The sequence below is a fragment of the Stenella coeruleoalba genome (assembly GCF_951394435.1).
Source record: "Stenella coeruleoalba genome assembly, chromosome: 9".
In the NCBI taxonomy this organism is placed as follows: domain Eukaryota; kingdom Metazoa; phylum Chordata; class Mammalia; order Artiodactyla; family Delphinidae; genus Stenella; species Stenella coeruleoalba.
Window position 1 is genome coordinate 36,898,268 of NC_137155.1, and position 23,695 is coordinate 36,921,962.

The following is a 23,695-nucleotide window of genomic DNA, read 5'->3' on the forward strand; positions in this document are numbered from 1 at the left end:
AATCTTAGCTATACCCACAGGAATGTTTTGTTCTAAATTTTCTCATAGAATTCTATATTCTCACTGTTGCAGCCCTTATTATGTTTAATTTTTATTTGTACTTTTGTACATTTCCATCAACGGTAAGCTTCATCAAGGCAAGACCATACTTGTCTGGTTCATATGCTGTCCCCAGTACTTACCACAGTGTCTCTCAAAATAAGCTCTCAGTAAGTACTTATTGAATGGATCATTGACTCAGCAAATTACTTCCTTTTTTTTTAAATTACCATCTTAACCATTTTATTTATTTTTTTAAATGGCATTTATTTATTTATTTATTTGGCCACACCACACGGTATGTGGGATCTTAGTTCCCCAATCAGGGATCGAACTCCCCGCCCCCTGCATTAGAAGTCCCGTTGGACCTCCAAGGAAGTCCCGGCAAATTACTTCCTAATGTGAGAGAAGTTTTAATATTTTTTTCTCTAATAAATAAACTCAGAATATCTCTCCAACAAAGATGGCTAAGAAAAAAAACAAAAATAATCAAGACAAAATACAGGTATACATGATTTTTAAGCTTCCAGCTACTCATACCCTCACCTACAAAGTTTGGTTTAATTTATTTAGGCTCTGGGTGTGCTTATTCAACCTTATTTTTGTGTTTACGCTAGGCTGATTCTCATGGCTACAGACAGCTAAAATTAAGTGGGAATTGGAAGAACAGAGGAGAAAAACTGGATTTTTGCCACCAATCTTCATCCTTCCCTAACCCTGAAGACCATTTTTCAAGACTGTGGCAATACAGGTCTCCTTAGAAATAACTGATGAGATAGAGGAACAAAGAATACAAGCCAAATGTCCTGTAAATCTCGGAGCAGAAGCTCTCTGACCCAAGCAGACATTGTTATGACATCCTGTACCAGGATTCATAAAATTCCCGAAGGTAGCCACATATTTCAGGCCAAGGATACCTCTGGAAACATTTGTCATTTGTTCAGCTTTTAAGAATGGCTTTGTGTTAGATTTGCATGAATGGCATTGAATATTATAGTTTTGGTAAATGACCTAACTGTCGAGAGTAACATAATGTAAATGGTTTGTTTCAAAATAACATTTTTCTGTACCTTAGTAGCTTCTTAAACCTTCAGCAATGTTAATAATTCGATTTGGAGACATGTCTGACTGGGAGAGAATTCTATCTCCCATGAGTCACTTCAGTCACCTTCCTAGTTGATGGGGCAAAAGTACCCATTTCAAAAGTGAGTGTAGAAGACAGCAGAGTGAATGAAGAGCTGGACGAGGAAGTTGAAGACTGGATGCTAAGTCTTGGCTCTGTCACTTAGCATATATGTGATACTGGCTGAGTTATAAGTAGCTGTTCTGATCCTCAGTGTCAGAACTTGTATTTATGATTCTCCCTACCTGACCTGCCTCCTCAGGAATAAGATAATGAACATGAAATCTCATTATACTCCAAGATGCCAAACACGTTTGAGATGTTACACTCAAGTATCTAGGTAGATGTCAAAGAACTCGAGAATGATGTCATTCAGAAACAGGATTTGGAAGGATAATGGCTATGAAAATAAAAAGATGAGAGAATGGTGATTGGAAGGGAAGAAGAAGCACTTACAATATTAGCAGAATCAGAAGTCCTAAAGTGAAAATCTGCAACTAGGAGGAAAGAAAGACGAGAATGCTGGAACCACTTGTGACTTTTGTTCCTTTGGCTAAGAACTACAGTGTGTTTTTTAAGTGAAGTCTGCTGTTGCTTAAGATTGTCAATGAGTGAGCCCGGGAAGAGCTATCCTAAGCCCGGGAAGAGCTTATTATAAGCCTGGGAAGAGCTATCCTAAAAAGGCTTTATTGGCTGACTGTTCTGGAATGGTGATCAATTAAAAATATTTTTACCTGTGCCCTTGACTAAGACAGTTTTGCTGAGCCTAGATGTTGTAGCCAAGAAGAAAAAGCAGGGCTTCCCTGGTGGCGCAGTGGTTGAGAGTCCGCCTGCCGATGCAGGGGGCGCAGGTTCGTGCCCCGGTCCGGGAGGGTCCCACATGCCGCGGAGCGGCTGGGCCCGTGAGCCTTGGCTGCTGGGCCTGTGCGTCCGGAGCCTGTGCTCCGCAACGGGAGAGGCCACAACAGGGAGAGGCCCACGTACCGCAAAAAAAAAAAAAAAAAAAAAAGGAAAAAAAGAAAAGGCAAACCATCTGAAGCATCTCAGGTACTTGGTCATCATGGGCAACTTGTTTTTTTCACATGGACGATGACACCTTCAAAGAAACAACGCCAAGTAACTGAATTGAGCTAAGACTTCTTAAGTGAAATAATACAATTTTAAGGGGGAAACTGCAGAAAAAAGCATAGGTTTTTAATAAGCTCTTTTAACTAGGAAAGCATGGGGAAATCTCTTAAAACCTCACTTTCTTTAAAAAAGAACAACAATAACAACATTTTGACCACATGCTTTTAACTTTATAATATTGAAGATTACATAAGCTTAATCTTAGGCAATGCTGTAACCTCAATTTTTAAGGAATTCAGATGATCGCCTTCTTTTTCCTCTATTTTTAAAATTTTTTCTTTGAATGGAGAAAGGAAAGAGGAATTATTAAAAGCAAAGAATGGCTTCCATTTATCTCTTATCCATAAGACATGAATAAAACAAACTTACCTGGTAGGTACCCAGGTAAGTGGTTCTGTGGTATATTTTTTAAAGTGTTTTCCATGTTACACCTACCAGTACTCTTAGAATTATGCTCTAGACATTACTTGGGTTCCAAAAAGGTGGTTAATATCCCCAAAGAATCCCTCATATTCTTCCTTTTTAATTTCCACTCCTCTGCTAGTGAAGCTATTTGGAGAGGTCTCAGTGAATCAGTGAATAACCATTGCCACCTTCATCTCTTTTTGGCTGCCCACAAAATTGAAAACTCTGTGAAACTCACACCAGATAGTTAGGTCTTACCCATTTTGTGGCTTGATTACTTGTTCTGATTAATTTAAAAAAAATTAAGTAATTTAAAGGTTTTTTTGAGGGGGAATTTTCTTTATCTCTGAAGTAGTCACCTGATAAAACAAGAATAATCCTCAGAGTAAACATATTTATTATGGTTTCATTAGAAGTATGTTCCTTGAAATGTGCAGTAATGTTCTCATGGTCAAATGTTTATTTCAGTGACAAAAAATGAAGAATGTTAGTGTATTAATCTGCATTGTAAAGTGTGACAAGTTCAGATCAAGCTAACTGGAAACTTGGAAACCAAGGGAGTGTCTACTGCAAGAATAGATTTTTATATCAGTTAAGAATTGCATTTGGCTACCAGTGACAGGCTGCTGACTTGTGTGATTTAAATATCTATGTATATTTGTCAGTCAATAAAAAGTATAGAGATAGGCAGTTACTGATAGCTGTTCAATAGCACAAGAGTGTCAGGGATTCTGGGATGAATTTCTTAGCCTTCCACTCATGGTCCCCAAGTGACTGCTGGACCTCAACACCTTACAACCAGTTTTTGAGGAAGAAGAAAAGAAGGGGCACTTGTCAGCTTAGTAAACTTTTCCAGAGGTCTCATCCAGCTGTTTATCACATCTTGCCTATAAGATGTGCGTGCATCTTACTGAGCATCCTTTGAGCAGGTGAGGCTGAGAAATATATTTTTAGCCAGGTACTTGCCTTCCGCTATCCTCTCTCACAAAGGAAGGAGTAAAAACGTGGAGGTTATGCTGGTAGTGAGGAGTTACTGCTACATATATGTTACATTTCAGTGCCATCTCAGACTCCTCTTTGGAGTTAAGTCACCCAAAGTGAAAGAGAAGAGATGCAACTTCATCCACTGACCACCCTTGTTATAGGAACCTGAGTTTCATCTCTCATTGGAGCAATAATTAAACCATACTCTCCCAGAGAGGTAGGGACACAGTTGTACTGGGAAGCTCCAGTATAGGATAGACCCCTGGCATTCAGTATTTGAGGTTTCCATTGTTCAAGACCAAACTTGAAGGTCCATGGCATATAATAAATAACTTTAAATTTTTATGTCATATCAATTTTAGCCCCCTTCACACCAAGAGGCATAAAATTTTCTGACAGTAGGAGATGTATTCATTTCTGGGGCTACCATAACAAGATACCACATACGAGGTGGCTTAAACAACAGAAGTTTATTGTCTTACAGATCTGGAGGCTATATCCAAGGTCAAGGTATTGACAGGATTGGCTGTAAGAGACAATCCTTGCCACGCCTCTCCTAGATTCTGGTGGTTTTCTGGCAATCTTTGGTTTTCCTTGGCTTATAGATGCCGCACCCTGATCTCAGCCTTCATCTGTACATGCATGGTGTTCTGCCTTTATCTATGTGAAGATAAAGGTTCGTGAAACCTCTTCACATAGTGTCTGACTCTGTCCACATCTCTTTTATGAGGACACCATTCATACTGGATTAGGGCCCTAATGACTTCACCTTAATTTGAGCACATCTGCAAAGACCCTATTTCCAAATAACCTTCTGAGGTACTAGGAGTTAGGACCTCAACATATATTTTGAGGGAACATAATTCAACCAATAACAGTTGGTGTTCAAATTACTTAATCAGAAAATGAACCTGCAACATCCACATGGCAACAATCTTTTTCCTCTTCCTCCATTTTTATGCAGAAATTATACACTATAGGGATATTTAAGAATTTTAAGGGCCTACTCAGTAGCATACATTGGAAATACTGCTTTTAGTATATTATCATGAAAATAAATGATGAATCTAGATTACAGTTGAGTTGCTCTCGAATCTAAAGATATAGATTTACTTCACATTGTGACTGTTCAATTGACCAGTTTCACCATAACAGCTCACTTTTCTCAAAATAACACTTTTTTGAAATAACGGTTTCATCCCAAAATGTACTGAAAACTATAAACAATATATTTCCAGGAAAAGTCACAATTGCCAATTACTTAACACAATAATTTCTAATAAGAATATCATTTGCAACAAATTCAAATCGAGCATCATGTCTGGATGAAACAAAACATTTTTGCTCTGCGTTAGGATGCCAGGTGAGAAGACAGATGTTGCATCTTCTGAATCTATAGTCTCTTTTGTACATGTTTCCACGTGTGTCCACGTGTTCCACTGCTCTCAGGTTTAGCCTTTATTTCATCACAGTCTTAAAGAAGTTCTTTTCCAGTGGGTTGAACTGTGTCTCCCAAAAAGATAAGGTCAAATCTTGAACTCTGGTACCTGTGAATAGGAGCTTATTTGGAAATAGGGTTTTGTAGATGTAGTCAAGTCATGATAAGATCATAATGGAGGGTGAGTGCTCATCAAACAACTGATGTCTTCATGAGAACACGGACATTTGGACACAGGGACACAGAGGGAGAACACCATGTGAAGACAGAGGCAGAGATTAAAATGATGCATCTACAGGCCAAGGAATGCCAAGGATTGCCTGCCATCTCCAGAAGCTAAGAGAGAGGCATGGAACAGATTCTCCCTCGGAGACTCCAGAAGGCTTGCCAAGGCTTTTGGACTTGATTTTGGACCTTTGGCTTTCAGAACTATGAGAGAATAAATGTCTGTTGTTCCAAGCCACCCAACTTGTGATCATTTGTTATGGCAGCCGTAGGAAACTAATATATCCAGCAGATCCAATTTTCAAATTCCTGTCTGAAGATAAGCACCAACTGTGACTGCCATCCCTTATTCAGTCTCTTCCTTCCTCGGTGAGTAAAATAAACTTCATTACGATTTATGTTCAGACTTTTATTTTCAAACTCTTGTTTGTATTTATTCATACTATTTATTTATATAAACTTGTTTTCATTGTTCACTTGATATATATATATTCCAGTCTATAGAATTTTTTTGAGTATTTTGGATTGGAATAATATACCTCGTAATTTCCCTTTAAAATTAATGAATTTTGCTTTCAATTTACGACCTTTCACTTTAGGGCAAGGTTTTAGGAACAAAATTAAAATCATTAAATGAGACAGCGCTTACTATAATTCCGATGGTCACAACCTGAGTAAAGAAAAAAAGGTGTTTCTAGCAAGAATAAGGTAAGTGGGTGTGTTGGTTTCCTGGGAAAATAATAATGTATTCTTGGAAGCACTTCTAGTTATTCATGTAATTTAAAAAGTACACCTATAAAGGGAGAAGAAGCATGTGAATTTGTCAGGGAAAGAAAAGAAGAGCGAAGCAGGAAATGAGGAAGAAGGGAGTTATGGAAAAGAAGCAGTTGGGAGGAGCACAGTGAGAATTGAGGAAAGTTTGTTTTTACCGTCATTCTTGCTCTCTGACAACTTACTTAGTTTTCAGCTCTGTTTATCAGATTGTTGTGCAATTTATCATATTAATTTTTTATACTTTCATATTTAATTGATAATTTATTATTTTAAAATAATTCCTAATCCCCTCACATCCTTTAAGTGTTCAAATATCACTTTGTCAGACAGTATACTGACTAAGATTCTATGACCTGACACCCCTCGCCAATCCCTGTACTTTGGAGCTCCCTTACCGTGTTCCACTTGTTCATCGTTTCATTGCACTTGTCACCTTCTGGGAAGAATTGTAATTTACTTATTTGTTATTTTTGTTTCAATCTGATTTTGCCACTCCCTCCCCTTCCACCCCCACCCCCCACCCCTGGAATAGAAGCTCCTTGAACTCATGTAACTTAAGAGACTGTTTTACTCATTCACCTTATATATATCTATGATAGTTGCATACTGGGCTGGGTGTTCGGTGGCTTGTGTGTTCTCATTTTATCACTTGACATGGAAGTATGTGTGTTTAAAGATGAGTTGTTGCTTGAGCTGATGCCTGCCTCCTGAAATGTCTCTATAACATAGCTTAGTAAGATATTAACAAATCCCAGTGAAACACATCTGCTCTACTGTTGTCTCCAGCTCCTGGTCTCTTCAAACTTTTAAAACTGCCATAGATTACTGGAAACACAACTGCATTTGAAATTATGTCAATACAACAGTAGTTGCAGATGCTCCATTAAGGGTTTAAAAACTAAATTGTCAGCCAAAGAAAATGGCTTGTAAATGTTTGGCCATCACTCCAGTCCTGCAGAAGTAAGTTTTGTGGCAATGAGGGAAGTGGGGCTCCCTGCTCACTAACACATAAATGACTAAACTAGAGAGATTTCTTAGGGTGTCTGCTAACCAGTGGTGTGGATATGTAACTGGATGCTGGTATTGCAGTGCAGTTGTAGTGAAAATCCAGGAGGTGATGAAAGACAGTCTATGGTAATAGAACTGGAGGAACTTGGGGGATTGGATCAACTAGGTACAGTCTTGCTGCTCCCTCTTTTTCATTTGTATAAGCATTTTTTCTACAATCTAGAAAGTGCAGTGCAGTGCTTTCCAATTTAATTGATGGCCCGGTCTGGCATAAGTGATTCCACATGGTGGTTGACAAATGACTCTTGGGTTAGCCCTCCACCCCTCTTATTCAAGAAATAGACAAATTAGCAGAATTTTCTCTTTTCTCTATAGAACTATCACTTGCACATCTATTTATCTATCTTAGATGAAATTTTAAATATTTTATAAACTGATGAGACCTCTTGTTCTTGGTTTCGGCAGAAAGTGGAATATCATAAATAAAATTGTCTTACATTCTCAGTCATCGGGTTGATGGATGGTTAAAGGAAAAGCAGCATCCTGGGTTTTTCAGAGGCATTGCTATGCTTAGATCAGATTATATGGTGACTTGTAGTATAACCATGCTAATATCTCTTTACAGAAGAAAAATTTCTTCTAAATAACAATATCAATTTTGGACTGCTCAAGGGATTTAGTAGAAAGGCTTAGAACATGGCAGTGGTAATAGATACTCAGAAGGTCAAAAATTCTCAGCTAGAGAATGGTTCAATATGCTCATTTATCACTTTCCACTTTTGCTCATATAAAACAAAGACATACAACTAGGTGTAAGGTCAAGTACTGTACCAGCACAATCAGGCTTTAAAAAAAGTAAAGCAAATCCCAATTTACTACTGTCAGTTCACAGAATTCACTCTGATATAATCTTCATGTTGTAGATATTTCTGATTGAGGTGTTCCCAAAACTCATGGGCAGAAATAAACTGAATGACAAACGATGTGACTCTTCCACATATATAACACATGTCATCTAAAAATTGTAATGCACATATAATTACCTAGTTAATAATTTTCTAGAAAAATACTGATGAAAATAATCTGAATTTACCAAGAATCAGACAGAGACAATTGAGAGAAAACAAAGTGAAAGCTTTCTTTAATCTATTCGTTAGGCTAGATTGGACAGATGGCTTTTACAACATTCTTGGGAGAATTCACAATTTAGGATTCATAAGCTGTGATCCTCAGATGAGGACAGTGGATACTCACGCACATTACTGAAGCCAAGTGGTAGGACGATACACTGCATCCAAGCTGTTTCCACGAGTGAATAGGCTCTAGCCTTTCTGGCTTGTTTTCTCGGTGCTGGAGAAGACATCACACATTCTTTGGAAGTAGAGTCCAACCCAAAACTCCACTACATCTCCTGTCCTGCCTCTGTGTGGTCTGGGTGACCCACTTTAGCCTGAAGGAGCTCTGGGAAATTCGATATGTCTACAACCAGTTTAAGGGCTACTCCTGGGTGGTCCTTAGCAGTTAATAGGGTTTGATTCCGGGGCCATTATATGAGATTCAGAGAAGCCCAAGAATCTGGGCTTGGACAAGATCCAGTCTGTTAAGAATGGTGATTACTCCTGAGCGTTTCAATATATAAACTGGAAGGACTAGAGCAGTTCTGGGAGAATGTACAGATAACATCAAACACACCTCACCAACTCTGCAGCCATCTTGGTTACCATCTAACAAGGTCCAACTCAAGGCACCATTTTCAGATTGAGCAATAACTAGGCATTAAGACAGGTGTCCAGAACTTTCCAGGAATGGCCTTATGACTAGAAAGACCCAAAGGCATTTGCTTTAATCTACTTAGATTCAGTGATTTCTCTAAATGATATCAATTCTTAATTATATGCACATTAATAAAAGAACTGAGATGTGGCAAATCTAAAACTCATTTATATTTTATTATAAAAAATAGCGGGTAGGGCTTCCCTGGTGGCGCAGTGGTTAAGAGTCCGCCTGCCAATGCAGGGGACACGGGTTCGTGCCCCGGTCCGGGAAGACCCCACATGCCGCGGAGTGGCTGGGCCCGTGAGCCATGGCCGCTGAGCCTGTGTGTCCAGAGCCTGTGCTCCGCAACGGGAGAGGCCACAACAGTGAGAGGCCCACACACCGCAAAAAAAAAAAAAGTGGGTAGTGGAAAGAGCATGTGCTTTGGAGACAGCCAGTCCTGAGTTTGAATTCTCACTCCCCATTTACTGGCAGAGAGACTGGCTGAGAGACTTGGGGCGTTATCCCAAGAGGTAATATGTGCAGAAAATATCAAGGATTATTCAAAAAATGTTCAGATATGTTTGTGTCAATCTTGTAAGAAAAGTAACAATGTTTCAACCGTAAAAACCTACTTGCAATTGCAAAATGCCTCTTTTATCTGTCTCCATAGCAATCATTAGCATCTAACATAATGTATATTTTACATATTTACCTCGCTTGCTCCCTGTCTCCCATCCCCACTTTCCCCCCAAAAGTAAGAGTTCACGGTTGCAGGAATTTACTGTCTGCTTTGCTCACCATTGCATCCTCAGGAACTGCAGTAGAAACTGGTACATAGTGTCGGGTGGAGTTTCCTGATTGTGGCAGGAGTGGCCAAGGCCTGATGGGTCCTCTCTGCAGTGGTTGGGAGTCAGTCCTCCAGGCCCACTTGGAGCCTCCTCTGCTGCCTTGCCCGGATTGGTAGGCACCAGTTAAGTGAGTTAATCGTTTTTCTGCTTAAAATTGCTTAAGTTCATTCATTTTTCTGAGTCTGAACCGTTGTTATAATTTAGTAAAGGAATTATTTAGAAATAGCTGTTCTGTGAATTCACACTATAAAGGCAGAGGGTGGGGCTTATTTTGTTCTTCACTTCTGATCTAAAGAGAGGGCTTTAAGAGAACATTGAGAATCTAGTTCAGTCCATGGCAGACTGGGGGAGACACTGGAGCCTAGAGTCTGACTTCGGCTGTTAAGTATAAAGGTCACAAATGAGTGACTAGCCAGCAGCTGGTAAATAAGCCAAGGAGGGGGGAAGCAGGGACTAACTCTTGTGTTTAGAAGTTCTCAAAGACACCTGAGCCATCCGACCCGCACCATATACGGGCCGTGTGTGAGAAAGAACCTGCATGAGATCATCTCAGTTTCTGCAGGCTCCTCTCTGAAGGAGAGGATGTGATCTCAAGGGAGAGATGCTGAAGAGGCCCAGACCCTTAAGGATTCTCAATGGATACAAAAGGAGTAATCAACCAACCTCTTCCCTAGAGATGGAGGTTTCTGAAGAACCTAAGAAACACTCTGAGCCAGCTTTATGTCTGCAAGCCTCAAGGATTACCACGCCAGCTCAGAACAATGTCAGTCAAACAAGAATTTTCTTGTTCTCTTTGCTTCCTTCTTCTCCCGATTGCTGCCAACAAGCAGTTGCCCTCACCTGCTTACTAAATACAGTTTGTGCCCCATCTCTCCTCTCTTCCCCTGATAGACCCTCAACGGGGGACTGAGTTTTGATCACTGAATGGGAGTCGACCTTCTGATTGAGCTACATTTGAAGACTCAAGGTAATGACAGAATTTCTTATTATTCATAGTGACAAATGTTTTATAATAGCATACCATTATAGCTATTCAGACTTCAGAGGTCACATTTTCTTCAACTACTGAACTATACTGAAAGTCAAGTGAGATTTGAAGAGCAAGAAAAAGAAGCCTGATTAAGGGACTAGAAAGGGGCAAAATATGCAAGAATGGGAATGAGATATGAGACATATCTAGAGGTGTGATTAAAATAGTAATAAAATAATAAAGTATGTCTGCAGACAATTCTATGACAACAAATCTGAAAACCTTAGACACAGGTGACATAGATGCTTTTCTAACATAATTTAAATTTCTAAAATTATCCCAAGAGAAGGTAAAAAAAAGTCAATAATCAAAAAGTGATTGAGAAGGTTAAAAATCTGCCATTAATGAAAGCCACTAAGGCTACAGATTTTCCCAGCTGGATTGTATCAAGTCTTTATAAAAAATAGATAATTCCTATGTTACTTAAGCTACTGCTCCCCTGGAAAAAATTCTTAATATAAAACCTTATGAAGTTATCATAAAAAACAAAAATGCAGCTCAAACTCCTATGTAAATACACAAAGATCTTTGTAAAAAAAAAAAAGATAGTTGTAATATCCAGAAACCTATCAGTATAAATGCTGTACATCAATCTATTAAAAAAAATCATATGGTAATATCAATACATTCTGAAAAAATTATATGAATTAATCAAAACTACAATGAGGTTTCACTTCACACCAGTTAGAACTGGCATCATCAGAAAATCTACAAACAACAAATGCTGGAGAGGGTGTGGAGAAAAGGGAACCTCCTGCACTGTTGGTGGGAATGTAAATTGATACAGCTACTATGGAGAACAGTATGGAGGTTCCTTAAAAAATGAAAAACAGTACTACCATATGACCCAGCAATCCCACTACTGGGCATATACCCAGAGAAAACCATAATTCAAAAAGAGTCACATACCACAGTGTTCATTGCAGCATTATTTACAATAGCCAGGACATGGAAGCAACGTAAGTGTCCATCAACAGGTGAATGGATAAAGAAGATGTGGCACATAGATACAATGGAAAATTACTCAGCCATAAAAAGAAATGAAATTGAGTTATTTGTAGTGAGGTGGATGGACCTAGAGTCTGTCACACAGAGTGAAGTAAGTTAGAAAGAGAAAAACAAATACCATATGCTAACACATATATAACACGCTCTGGGATGAAGTGAGAGAGGTGGCACTGACATATGTACACTACCAAATGTCAAATAGATAGCTAGTGGGAAGCAGCCGCAGAGCACAGGGAGGTCAGCTCGGTGCTTTGTGACCACCTAGAGGGGTGGGATAGGGAGGGTAGGAGAGAGACGCAAGAGGGAGGGGATATGGGGATATATGTATACGCATAGCTGATTCACTTTGTTGTACAGCAGCAACTAACACAACAATGTAAAGCAATTATACTCCAATAAAGATATTTTTTTAAATTTATGAATTAATAAGAAAATATGACAAAATAATCAACCTCAAATTAAACTAATTATCATTAAGTTAGAAAATTCTCATTGCAATTAATATGAAAAATTAGATGTAAATGTCTACTGCTGCCATTGCTTTGGAATGGTAAGTTAAAAAAAATTTAGTAAAAACATTAGAAAATAGAAGTTTTTTTTCCTAATGACAGTAGTGTATGTCTAGAAACCCTAAGATTCTAATTAAAATCAGAATCAATGAAAAATAATGGATAAGAGAATTTAAGATAAAAACAAGATAAATATGTTAAGACCAAGAACTTTTGTCTATATTGTCTATAAGCAAATGGCAATGGAAATGGAAAGATAGCTGTTTATAGTAAACAGCATAATATTCTCACAGATGACTTTTAAAGAGAAAACACAGGACCTATGTTGAAAAAAATCTGTGAATCTTACTCATAGAATATTAAAGGACATAAAACAATCTTTGAAATATGGAAAAACATAGTGTGATTTTGGATGGGAAGAATTAATACAGTAAAAATGTCAATTCTTCAAAATTCTCCTATAAATTTGAGGCACTAATAATAAATAGAGCTTCATCAAGGCTGATTTCAGAATTGGATACAATGATATAAAAGTTCGCTTGGAAGAATATATGTCTGAAGCAACCAAGAAAAGTTTGATTATAGGAGAATCAGAAGCTGCGAAATACGCTTCACACATCATTCATCAGACTATAAAGTCACTACAGTCAAATCAATATGGTATTAGCCATATGGATCCATGAAAAATAGAGAATCTAGAAAATAAATGTCTGTATATGAAAATTTCATATATGGGAACGTTAGTATTTCTATTCTGTGGGAAAAGAGTGACTTATTTATTAAGTGGGGATGACAAATAGCTATTTATCCAGAGGGAAACTAAGTTGGGTCCACTCTCACTATATGTGCTGTTCAGTGCTGTAGCCACTAGCCACAAGTGTTATTTACATTTTAATGGAACTTAAATTTAAAAATTATGTTTCTCAGCTGTTTTACTCATGTTTTAAAGTGTGGCTAGTGTTTACTTTATTGGGCAGTGTAGATTATAGAAGCTTTCCAGCTTTGCAAAATGTTTTGTTGGACAGCACTGATTTCTCTCTCTCTCCGTATAATATTTACATGTATATATTGTTTATAAATATTTACATAAACATAAAAATACAAATATATATGTATACATGTGCATTTAATTGTTCCCTATTGACTTAAAATTTAAAAATAAAACAGAAGAAAATCACCAAGGCTACCTATACAATATAGGGGTTAAGGGGAAACTTCGTAATGTTACCAGAAACCCAGAAAAAATAAAGAGATATAGTTGACATAAAAATTATAACTTTTGTATACACATTGATATCAGTATCAGTTAAGGTTCTTGGTTGAAAACAACATACATTTTAACTGTATGTTCAGAAAAGCAATTTGGAAGGGAAAATGCAACAACTATAGTGAGGGACTGCTTTTGAGAAGATAGCACTGCTGTCTCTGTAGGACATCAATACCACACTCACTGTCTTGCCTTGATCATTTCCACCTTAGAGTTATGTGCAGGTGAATCTAATAGGAAGGGGCTGGGGCATGTTCTAGTACCCTAGCTGAAAGGGAACCTGGGAAAGCAAGTTTCTACTTTCTGGCTTAGGAGACAGAACTCATAAGTGGAAAATCATCCACATATAGAAAAAGTGTTCAGTAGATCCTGGAACAGCCACAAACGTGACAAGTGTCCACTACACTAACATAAATAAAGTCAGCAGACAAACGATGGAATTGGGGGAAGGACATAAAAGGTTGCAACCCAGATGATGATGAGCATTTAACGTCTATAATACAGAAAGAATCCTTACAAATTGTAAAGAGAAAGACAAACCACTCAATAGAAAAATACTTCAAGGATATGAATAGGGAATTCACAAAAGAGTAAACTCAAATTTCCTGTCCTTAAAATAACAAGGAAGTATCACTTCACCATCGACGACTGACAAAATTGTAAAATTTCAATAAACCTACTGCTGGTGGGGATGAAGGGAATTACATATTCTTTGCTACTGGAATTATACATTATTCTCATCATTTTGGAAAACAATTTAGCAGTGCTTCTAAAATTTTAAATAACCATAGCCTTAGAGGCAACCCCATTCTTCAGAAGTAAAAGCACCACTGTATAAAAATATACATACGAGCATGTTTATTGTACTTTTTCGTAGAGGCAAGAGTCTGAAAGAGTGAATGGCCTTCAACTGAGAAAAAATTACGATACATTTACACTATGGGCTATTAAAAAGCAATTACAACAGTGAGTAAGACCTGTGTCATTTGTCTTGGAGCGATTATGACAGTGAGTTGTTGAGTGAGAAAAGCAAGATGCAGAGAAACAACTAGAACAACACACAACACACACTATAAAAAGTGGCAGAGTTTTTACAAGAATCATAATGGGGGAGGGTGAATTGATGCAGGTGAAGAAAGGGAACAGAGAAGAAGTAGGCAAACCAAGAAAACAAGCCTTGTCAATTAAAAACATAACCAAAAATCTCATTTATGTAAAACTACCTACCTGAGTTATGTATACCTCCTTCAAGAGAAACCATAAAATAGTGTAGTCTTGGTCTATAGACTTTAGAAATGTCTAAAATATATTCTTAGGTGAAAAATTATTTCACAGAGTAATATGTAGAGAATGGGTCCATTAAAAAAAAACAAAGAAAGGTGTGTGTTTATATGTATTTGTACTGAAAAGATGATACTTATCCATTTCTTAATTCTGGTTTCCTCAGAAAGTGTAGAATTGGCAAGCAAAGGATGGTTTTACTTATTATACTAGTCCTAATTAATTTCAAAATTTAAAACACAAAAATTAAAAATATGTTAACATTCTAGAATGTATTGTAAAGGGAATAAACTCTATTAGGATTCAGAGAGTAATTAGAGACCATCACCTGAGAGAGGGAGCCTTTGGGATAGCCTCTCTGAGGAAAGTGTCTGAGCTGAGACCTGAAGAATAACAATGAGCTTTATTGTGGAGAGCTGGACAAAGAATATTCTAAGCTGAATCCACAGGGCAGAAAGGAAGGCAGGGCACCAGCTGTGTCAGGGGCACATGGATAGGTGGTGTGGATTAAGGTCAGGGAGGCAGAGACTTATAGACCACTGCTAATAAAAGTTTGAGTTGAACCACTTCTAGTCAGCAAACAGGAAAAGTACTTAAATTTTAAACCTTTTATAGCAGCTTGACATTGCTGAGGTTCCAGCCCTTGATCACCAGACTCACCTCAGTTCAGGTGAGTTTGAAGTTGGATGGTGCAGCTCATGTTGCAAATTGCTTCCAGTCATATGCAGTAGGACCGTATGTCAGTCCATGGTGCAATAGACAAAAAACAAAAGCATAAACTAAAACAAACTTATCCTCTCCACAGGTTGATAGAGAAGCACTGTCATAAGACCTGCAGAGATGTTTGGTTGCTATTCTCAAAGAGGTAGTAAGCCATTGAAATGTTTTAAAAGGAAATGACTCTTTATATATATCGTACAAAAGAATTTTCTAATTTAAAACTAGAATTGTCCCAGCTTTCATCATGCAGAAGGGCTTGGAAAGGATCAAGAGTTAAACAGGGAGTAGTTAGGAGACTGTTGTGGTGGTGCAAGTAGGAGATGGTGGTGGCGTGGGCCAGGTGGTGGTAACTGGACTGGAGGATAGAAAAGGAAGAGTCATGAGGAGCCAGGGATGATTTCTAGTTTCCTTCCCTTCCCGTTTCTCTTCTTTCCTTTCCTTCCCTTTCCTTTTCTCTCCCTTTTTTTTTTTTTTTTTACATAATAACTGGTACACTATGATGATATCTATGGAGATGCAGCTAATGGGAGAAGAAAAAATTGAAGGCACAAATCAAGATTTCTGGCTTGGACAAATTTGAGTTTGAAATGTATATTACACACCAAAATGGAAATAAAGCTCATCAGAGAGGTGTGGACGAGAGGCATAATTTGGGGAGTTATTAGCACATAGGTAAAATGTGAACTATCATCCTAGTTTACCCAGGACCCTCCCTGTTTTAGTACTGAAAGTTCTAAGACCTGGGAATCCTCTTATTCCTTGGCAAACTGGGGTAGTTTAGTTTCTCACCTTATGTAGATGGTATTTACACCATGGAATTGGATAAGAGCAACGAAGGAAATCACACACCAGGATTGAGTCAGGAAAATATTAAGAGGAAAGAATCTTAGAAGAGCTCACCAGTGAGGAGGTAGGTAAAGGCAAGACAGAAAAGTGTCAAATATCTGGAAACCAAAGGAAGAGAGACTGTCAACCATAGAATGCTGGTGAAGGTCAAGTAAGAAGAGGACAGAACAGCAGATTTGGCAAGATGATGGTCATAAGTGACTGTAACAAAAGAATAGATTCTTGGGAGTGATGGGAAAAAACCTACAATGTCATAAGTTGAATAATGAATGGCAGGAAATAGGATTAATAAGTACTAAAAAAAATCATCCTAGCAGCCTTGCAATGAAGCGGAGCAGAGAAATGGGCAGTAGTTTGAAAAGACTGAAGAGAGTATAAAAATGCTGTTTATGATTTTATTTGGGGAAATGAAACTACTATGTGAGTGCAGTAGGATTGCCTGGCAGTGTTAAATAGCTGTATGAAAATTTTAGCATAAATTTCAAGTGGTTGTATTCTTCCTAGTTGTTTATCTACAATTACATTTAGCTTCTCAGATGCTGGCGTGAAAAAAAAATTTTAAATGGTTTCAGCCAATATTTGGGATTTTTCAGGGGAACGTGCTAGAGAAAAAAGGAGGCACGCAAGGTAAAATAATTAAAAGGGAATTATTTCAGTTAGGTAACATGGACTAAAAGCCAGGTTAAAGGGGGAAGAGGAAACATAATTAAGTTGGAAGAGAGTGAAACGTGAAGGCAATGGGTTAGATGTTTCACTGAAGTTGAGGAATTCTGGCAAAATGAGTACTTGGGAATGCAAGCCGAAAGAACAGCAGTTGGCAGCCAGGGAAGGGAGTGACTGATTTTAAGTTTTCAGGGATGGTGAGTTACTGCTGATGCAACCAGCATCACTGGTTGGGAGCGGGTGGAGGAACAGGTAATTGAAGGTGAGGAAGGGAAGGATCTGACAGGCAGGGTAAATGGTTCATCCATGTGCATTCTGAAGTTACCGAGAATGATGGCATGGAGTTGAGATGGAGAAGAGAATGAGTCAAGAGGGACAAACTGGGTCAAAATATGAGAATAAGGAGGAGATGTAGTGGGTGGTTTAGTCTGATGGTGCAAGCTTCAGATGGGAGGGAGTGATACGTAGCCAACCCCTTACCTTCTGGTCCTGTGGTATATGGGGTATAATAGAAAAAAAACCCAAAACCTCTGCATCAGACAAGGAAGATGGTATCATCAGGACTTAAGGTAAGAAAATCATTAAAGAATTAAAGATAATTAAAACATTAATTAAAGATAGTGCTCAGAGAAGAGACTGAATTGATAAGGAAATCTCAGGATAGTATACTATTAGGATTGGCTACATAATTTTCAGGGCCCAGTGCAAAATGGACATGCAGGACATCATGTTCAAGAATCATTATGAATTTCGGGACTTCCCTGGTGGTGCAGTGGTTAAGAATCCGCCTGCCAATGCAGGGGACGTGGGTTCGAGCCCCGGTCCGGGAAGATCCCACATGCCACGGAGCAACTAAGCCCATGCACCACAACTACTGAGCCTGCGCCCTAGAGCCCACGAGCCACAACTACTGAGCCCGCGTGCCTAGAGACCGTGCTCCACAACAAGAGAAGTCACCGCAATGAGAAGCCCGTGCACCACCACAAAGAGCCGCCCCCGCTCGCCGCAACTAGAGAAAGCCCGCGCATAGCAACGAAGAGCCAACGCAGCTAAAAATAAATAAATTTACAAAAAAAAGAATCGTTATGTATTTCAAGATGGCAACAAAACATTATGTCAAATGTGGGCCCTTCTAAGTGTGGGGTCCTGCGTGACTGCACAGGTAACATGCCCATGAAGCTGGCCCTACCTATTCTGGGCCTAGGAAAAAGATTGGGGAGGGAGGGCAGCATTTGGTCAGATTAAGGGATATACTATATTTCTTTGTTTGAGGCTGCTATGTGCTAACCATTGTTTAAATGCTTAACCAATATTATCATTTAACCCTTCTAACAGGTGAGGTAGGTGGTATCTCCCTCTTCGGCAGATGAGGAACCGAACGCACTGGAAATTTAAATGATTTGCCCAAAGTCACAGTAAGTTGCAACCTGATTTTATTTGATTTGATTTGTTTTTTTACTGTTAAAATTGAGATGTAATTCACATACCATAAAATGTATACATAAAGTTTACAATTCAGTGGTTTTTAGTATATTCACAAAGTCGTGCAACTATCAACACTATCTAGTACCAGAATATTTCCATCATTCCAAAAAGAAACCCCATACTCATGAAGCAGTAACTCCCCATATCCCTTGGCAACCATTAATCTATTTTCGAACTCTATGGATGTGCGTATTCTGGGCAATTAATATAAACAGGATCATACAATATGCAACCTTTGTGTCTGGCTTCTTTCACTTAGTATAATTTTTTTAATAAATTTATTTTATTTAGTTTTGGCTGCGCTGGGTCTTCGTTGCTGTCTGCGCGGGCTTCCTCTAGTTGCGGCGAGCGGGGGCTACTCTTCGTTGAGGTGCGCGGGCTTCTCACTGTAGTGGCTTCTCTTGTTGCGGAGCACGGGCTCTAGGCGCTCGGGCTTCAGCAGCTGTGGCTCGCGAGCTCTAGAGTGCATGCAGCCTGATTTTAGATCTGCATTCCTAACTACCAGGCTGTGTTGCTTCTCAGCAGTCCTGGAGTTAATAGATGACTTGGAGGACTCAGATTTAGGGCTGACCAAAGTAAACAGCAGTATGAGATGTGACAGAATTAGTCCTCATTATGTCCCCAGAAGAAGAAGAAAAATCAGCTGCAAGGTAGTTTTTTATTTCAGTTTTATTGAGGTACAGTTGACATATAAAATTGTAAAATGTACTTAAAGTGTACATCGTGACGATACGATATACGTATACACTGTGAAAGGATTCCCTCCATTTACTTAACACATCCATCACCTCACGTATTTACCTTTTGTTTGTTTGTTTTTCTTTTGGTGAAAACATTAAAGTTCCACTCCTTGAGCAAACTTCAATTAAACAATGTAGTGTTATCAACTGTAGTCACCATATTTTACATTAGATCCTCATACTTCATATATCCAAAGAAAATAAAACAGGATATAAAAACAGGATATCAAAGAGATATCTGCATCCCCATGCTTATTGCAGCATTATTCACAGCAGCCAAGATATGGAAACAATCTAAATGTCAGTCAATGGATGAATGGATAAAGAAGATGTGGTATATATATATATAAATATATAATGAAATATTATTCAGCCATGAGGAAGAAGGAAACCATGCTATTTGTGACAAAATGGATGGACCTTTTGGTCTTATGCTAAGTGAAATAGCCACATAGAGAAAGACAAATACTGCAAGATATCACATATATGGGGATGTTTAAAAAAGAAAAAAAAAACACATACAGAGAGAGTTGAAAAGGGGTAGCCAAGGGCTGAAGTGTAGGGGAAATGGGAAGAGGTTGGTAAAAGGGTATCAGCTTTCGGCTATAAGGTAAATAAAGTCTGAGGATCTAATGTAAAACATGGTGACTGTAGTTAACACTGTAAGGTATAGTTTTGAATACTTAACATAAAAGCATCCTGAATCAACTCTCATGTGCTACTTTCTAAAGAGGAAAGATACTTCATTTTTTAGGAGGTTTCTGGGCATGGATTTTTGCCAAGTTGGTGTAGGTAGTAGATGAAGTAGAAGCCTCAGGTCATGAGATGACATAGCTAATCCTAGAAAACCACAATTCCAACAAAGTGTTACAATCAGAAATCATTTGAGTAAATTATCTGATGAAAGTTTAAGAAAAGTAATTGGGTAAATAAAATCATCATGATGGTGATACCACAAAAGGAAAAAAGCCCTCGTATATGGATGCATTTTTACACACTGAAAAACTACCTATGTCCCTTGGAAAAATTTGTGATCTAATTTCTTAGCACTCTGTTTTGCTTTGGCTATATACATAAGAACTCAATGATCTCACCATGGACTACTTGGTCTGTATGACAAATTGGTTATCTTAGTTATGACTGAATCTCAGTTTATTCTTTGTCTCCAGATACTTTCACACTGCTATGTGTATGAGGGATTGGGGGAAGAAAAGATGCAATTAATTTCAGTCGAACTGATTATTTACCAATGCTTGTAAAAAAAAAGACACAGCTGGTTGCATGATTTATTGGCCTATGTAGTCTTTGTGCTTATTGAAATATGAATTGATTAATGTTCTCTGTCTAAACTTTGCTTTTGTTTTAATGGACTAGTAATAAATAGGAGTTTGGGTCAGTTTGATGTAATTCAAAGTAGAAAACAAAGAACAACTAATGAGTAGCTCTGCTAATTTTTTTAAGGCATTCCCTGGAGTGTAGTATTTCCTTTCTAGCTATGCATTGTAGATGACTGTATCTGTTAGCACAGTTGTGTATGTGACACTTGTAACGGCACAGCTAGATTAAAAATGGAGGAAATACATTCAGCCTCTTTCTGTTTTTTAGCATTACTGAAAAAAGGCATCTTCAATTAATTATACTTCTTATTATTTTGTAGACAACACACTTTCAAAGAATTAAAATATAATAAAACATACAGTAGTGCTACTGTATAAACTGTATCTTTCTATTATTTTGAGATCCACTTTCTGGCAGTAGGACTAGTGTCCTTATGAGAAGAGGAGGAGATTATCGGGATACACGTGCACAGAGGAGAGGCCATGTGAGAACACAGCAAGAAGGCAGCCATCTATAAGCCAAGCAGAGAGGCCTCAGGAGAAATCAACTCTGCCACCCCCTTGATCTTGGACTTGCAGCCTGCAGAACTGTGAGAATATATTTATGCTATTTAAGTCACCTGTATGTGGCATTTTGTTATGGCAGCAAATTAATATAGTTGGAAACTGTTCTATATTTTTTAAGTTGTGCTAAAAATAACTCACATCTGTTTTTAGAACTACTAGCATACATGATTGTAAGTGAATGTCAATTGGAGACTTTAAAAAAATTCAGTGTGGATGAAATTAGACACATTTTCATTTCTCTGAGTTTAACATGTTATTTATATTAGAGCAGTAAAGATTTTCACCTTTACAAATAACTTAATTATGAAACATTTAGAAAACATAGGACAAAAGAAAAACATAATTTCTTATCCTACTGATATATTTTGATATATCAACAAAGCCAGTAATAAAAAGTGGAGAAATTAACTCTACACACGTTTATTTAAACTAGAGATTTAAAATTTAGTATATGAATATTGTCATTAAATGTACTTCATATGTACATACACACACACACTTTTTGAAAGCTATGTCATCAAATTCTACTGCATCAATTTAGCATAATTAATGTAACCAATCTGTTGTTGGATAATTAGAATTTCAAATATTCTCAATTATAAATATGACAAATACGATAAATTCTCTATGACAGATACTTTCAAAAATTAACATATATACATATTTTCAGCTGTCTTTCTTCTTCTAAAGCATTCTCTTCTACCTTCCAAAGAGGAAGGATACTTTGTTTTGGCAATTTCAGGCGTGGGGTTTTGCTGTGTTGATCCAGGAAACGGATGAATTAGAGCAATGTGTAAGTCTAAGAGGCTATGTTAATCCATGTGAGGAAGACACATGCAAGAAAAGAAAAATGTTGAGTTGAAAAGATGGAGAAAAGAGGTGAGAGAGAATAAATGGCCAGTGCTCAATTGTAGAAAAAAGTTATGGAGAGTAATAGAGAATCGGAGACATTGGGAGCGGCTGCCAAACTGTAATGAGGATTTTAGGGACGATAAACTGGGGAAGATTTTTGGAACTTCTGTGTAGTATGACCAAAATACCCATTCAAAAGTCCTTTTGAGGAATATGAAAATTTTCATTTTTTAAGTATTTTTGAATATTGGATGATGTTTTCTTTAAAATTTAAAAAACACTGATTAAAAACTACCACTTCATTTGTAATACATAAACAGGGATTACATATATGTGTGTGTGTGTGTGTGTATTTGCAGCTTAATTCTTGAATACACCCATAATTTATAAATAACATGCTTGATAAAAACGGTGTGCAAAATTTAAAGGTTTTAATCTATGTTTTCAAACTGCTATATAAGAAATTCTTTTTATCCACTGACAGTATTTAAAAGTGCTTGTTTTCTTACCATTTCTTCAACTTTGCCAACTGATAGGTAAACAATGATGTCAAATTATTTCATTTTTTTTATCATCTTTATTGGGGTATAATTGCTTTACAATGGTGTGTTAGTTCTGCTTTATAACAAAGTGAATCAGTTATACATATACATACGTTCCCATATCTCTTCCCTCTTGCGTCTCCCTCCCTCCCACTCTCCCTATCCCACCCCTCCAGGCGGTCACAAAGCACCGAGCTGATATCCCTGTGCTATGCGGCTGCTTCCCACTAGCTATCTACTTTACGTTTGGTAGTGTATATATGTCCATGCCTCTCTCTCTCGCTTTGTCACAGCTCACCCTTCCCCCTCCCCGTATGCTCAAGTCCGTTCTCCAGTAGGTCTGTGTCTTTATTCCTGTCTTACCCCTAGGTTCTTCATGACATTTTTTTTTTTTCTTAAATTGTGTGTGTGGATATTTTCTCGTATTACTTCTCTGTCTCTCTCTCATATTATTACCTTTCTCTCTCTCTCCTTCTCTCTCTCTCTCATATAAATGGCTGGCCTATAAATTTTCTAATTAAAAATTGAATAATATCTCATGAAATATATAGTTTCCAATATTTATTTTATAAGATTTATAGCACAGTATTTTCACTTTAAATGAAATGCAAAGCTTATATGTTACATAAAGAAATCTAGTTTCAGGTAACGGTGAGATGTAATGTTTTCTAAAACTACAAAATTTTGTAGTTAGAGCTCTTAGGAAATACTGTTCTTAGTTATCATTCTCAGAATATGGATTATTTCTCTCAGTTAAAAGGGTTGACTTTCAGATTCAATCTTATTAAGTGTAATCTTGAGCTATTTGTAATGAGGTGGATGGACCTAGAGTCTGTCATACGGAGTGAAGTAAGTCAGAAAGAGAAAGACAAATACCGTGTGCTAACACATATATATGGAATTTAAGAAAAAAAAAGTCATGAAGAACCTAGGGGTAAGACAGGAATAAAGACACAGACCTACTAGAGAATGGACTTGAGGACATGGGGAAGGGGAAGGGTAAGCTGTGACAAAGCGAGAGAGTGGCATGGACATATCTACCAAACATGAAATAGATAGCTAGGGGGAAGCAGCCGCATAGCACAGGGAGATCAGCTTGGTGCTTTCTGACCACCTAG

The 23,695-nt window shown here is 37.8% G+C and overlaps 1 long non-coding RNA gene across 1 annotated transcript; it reads left to right on the forward strand.

Annotated features, from left to right (window-relative positions):
- Positions 1–10,622: 10,622 nt before the first annotated feature.
- On the forward strand, positions 10,623–21,200 carry LOC307191518. Its single transcript, XR_013829793.1, has 3 exons — positions 10,623–10,697; positions 18,390–18,469; positions 21,019–21,200. It is a non-coding gene; the product is annotated as an uncharacterized lncRNA (long non-coding RNA).
- The last annotated feature ends 2,495 nt before the right edge of the window (positions 21,201–23,695 follow it).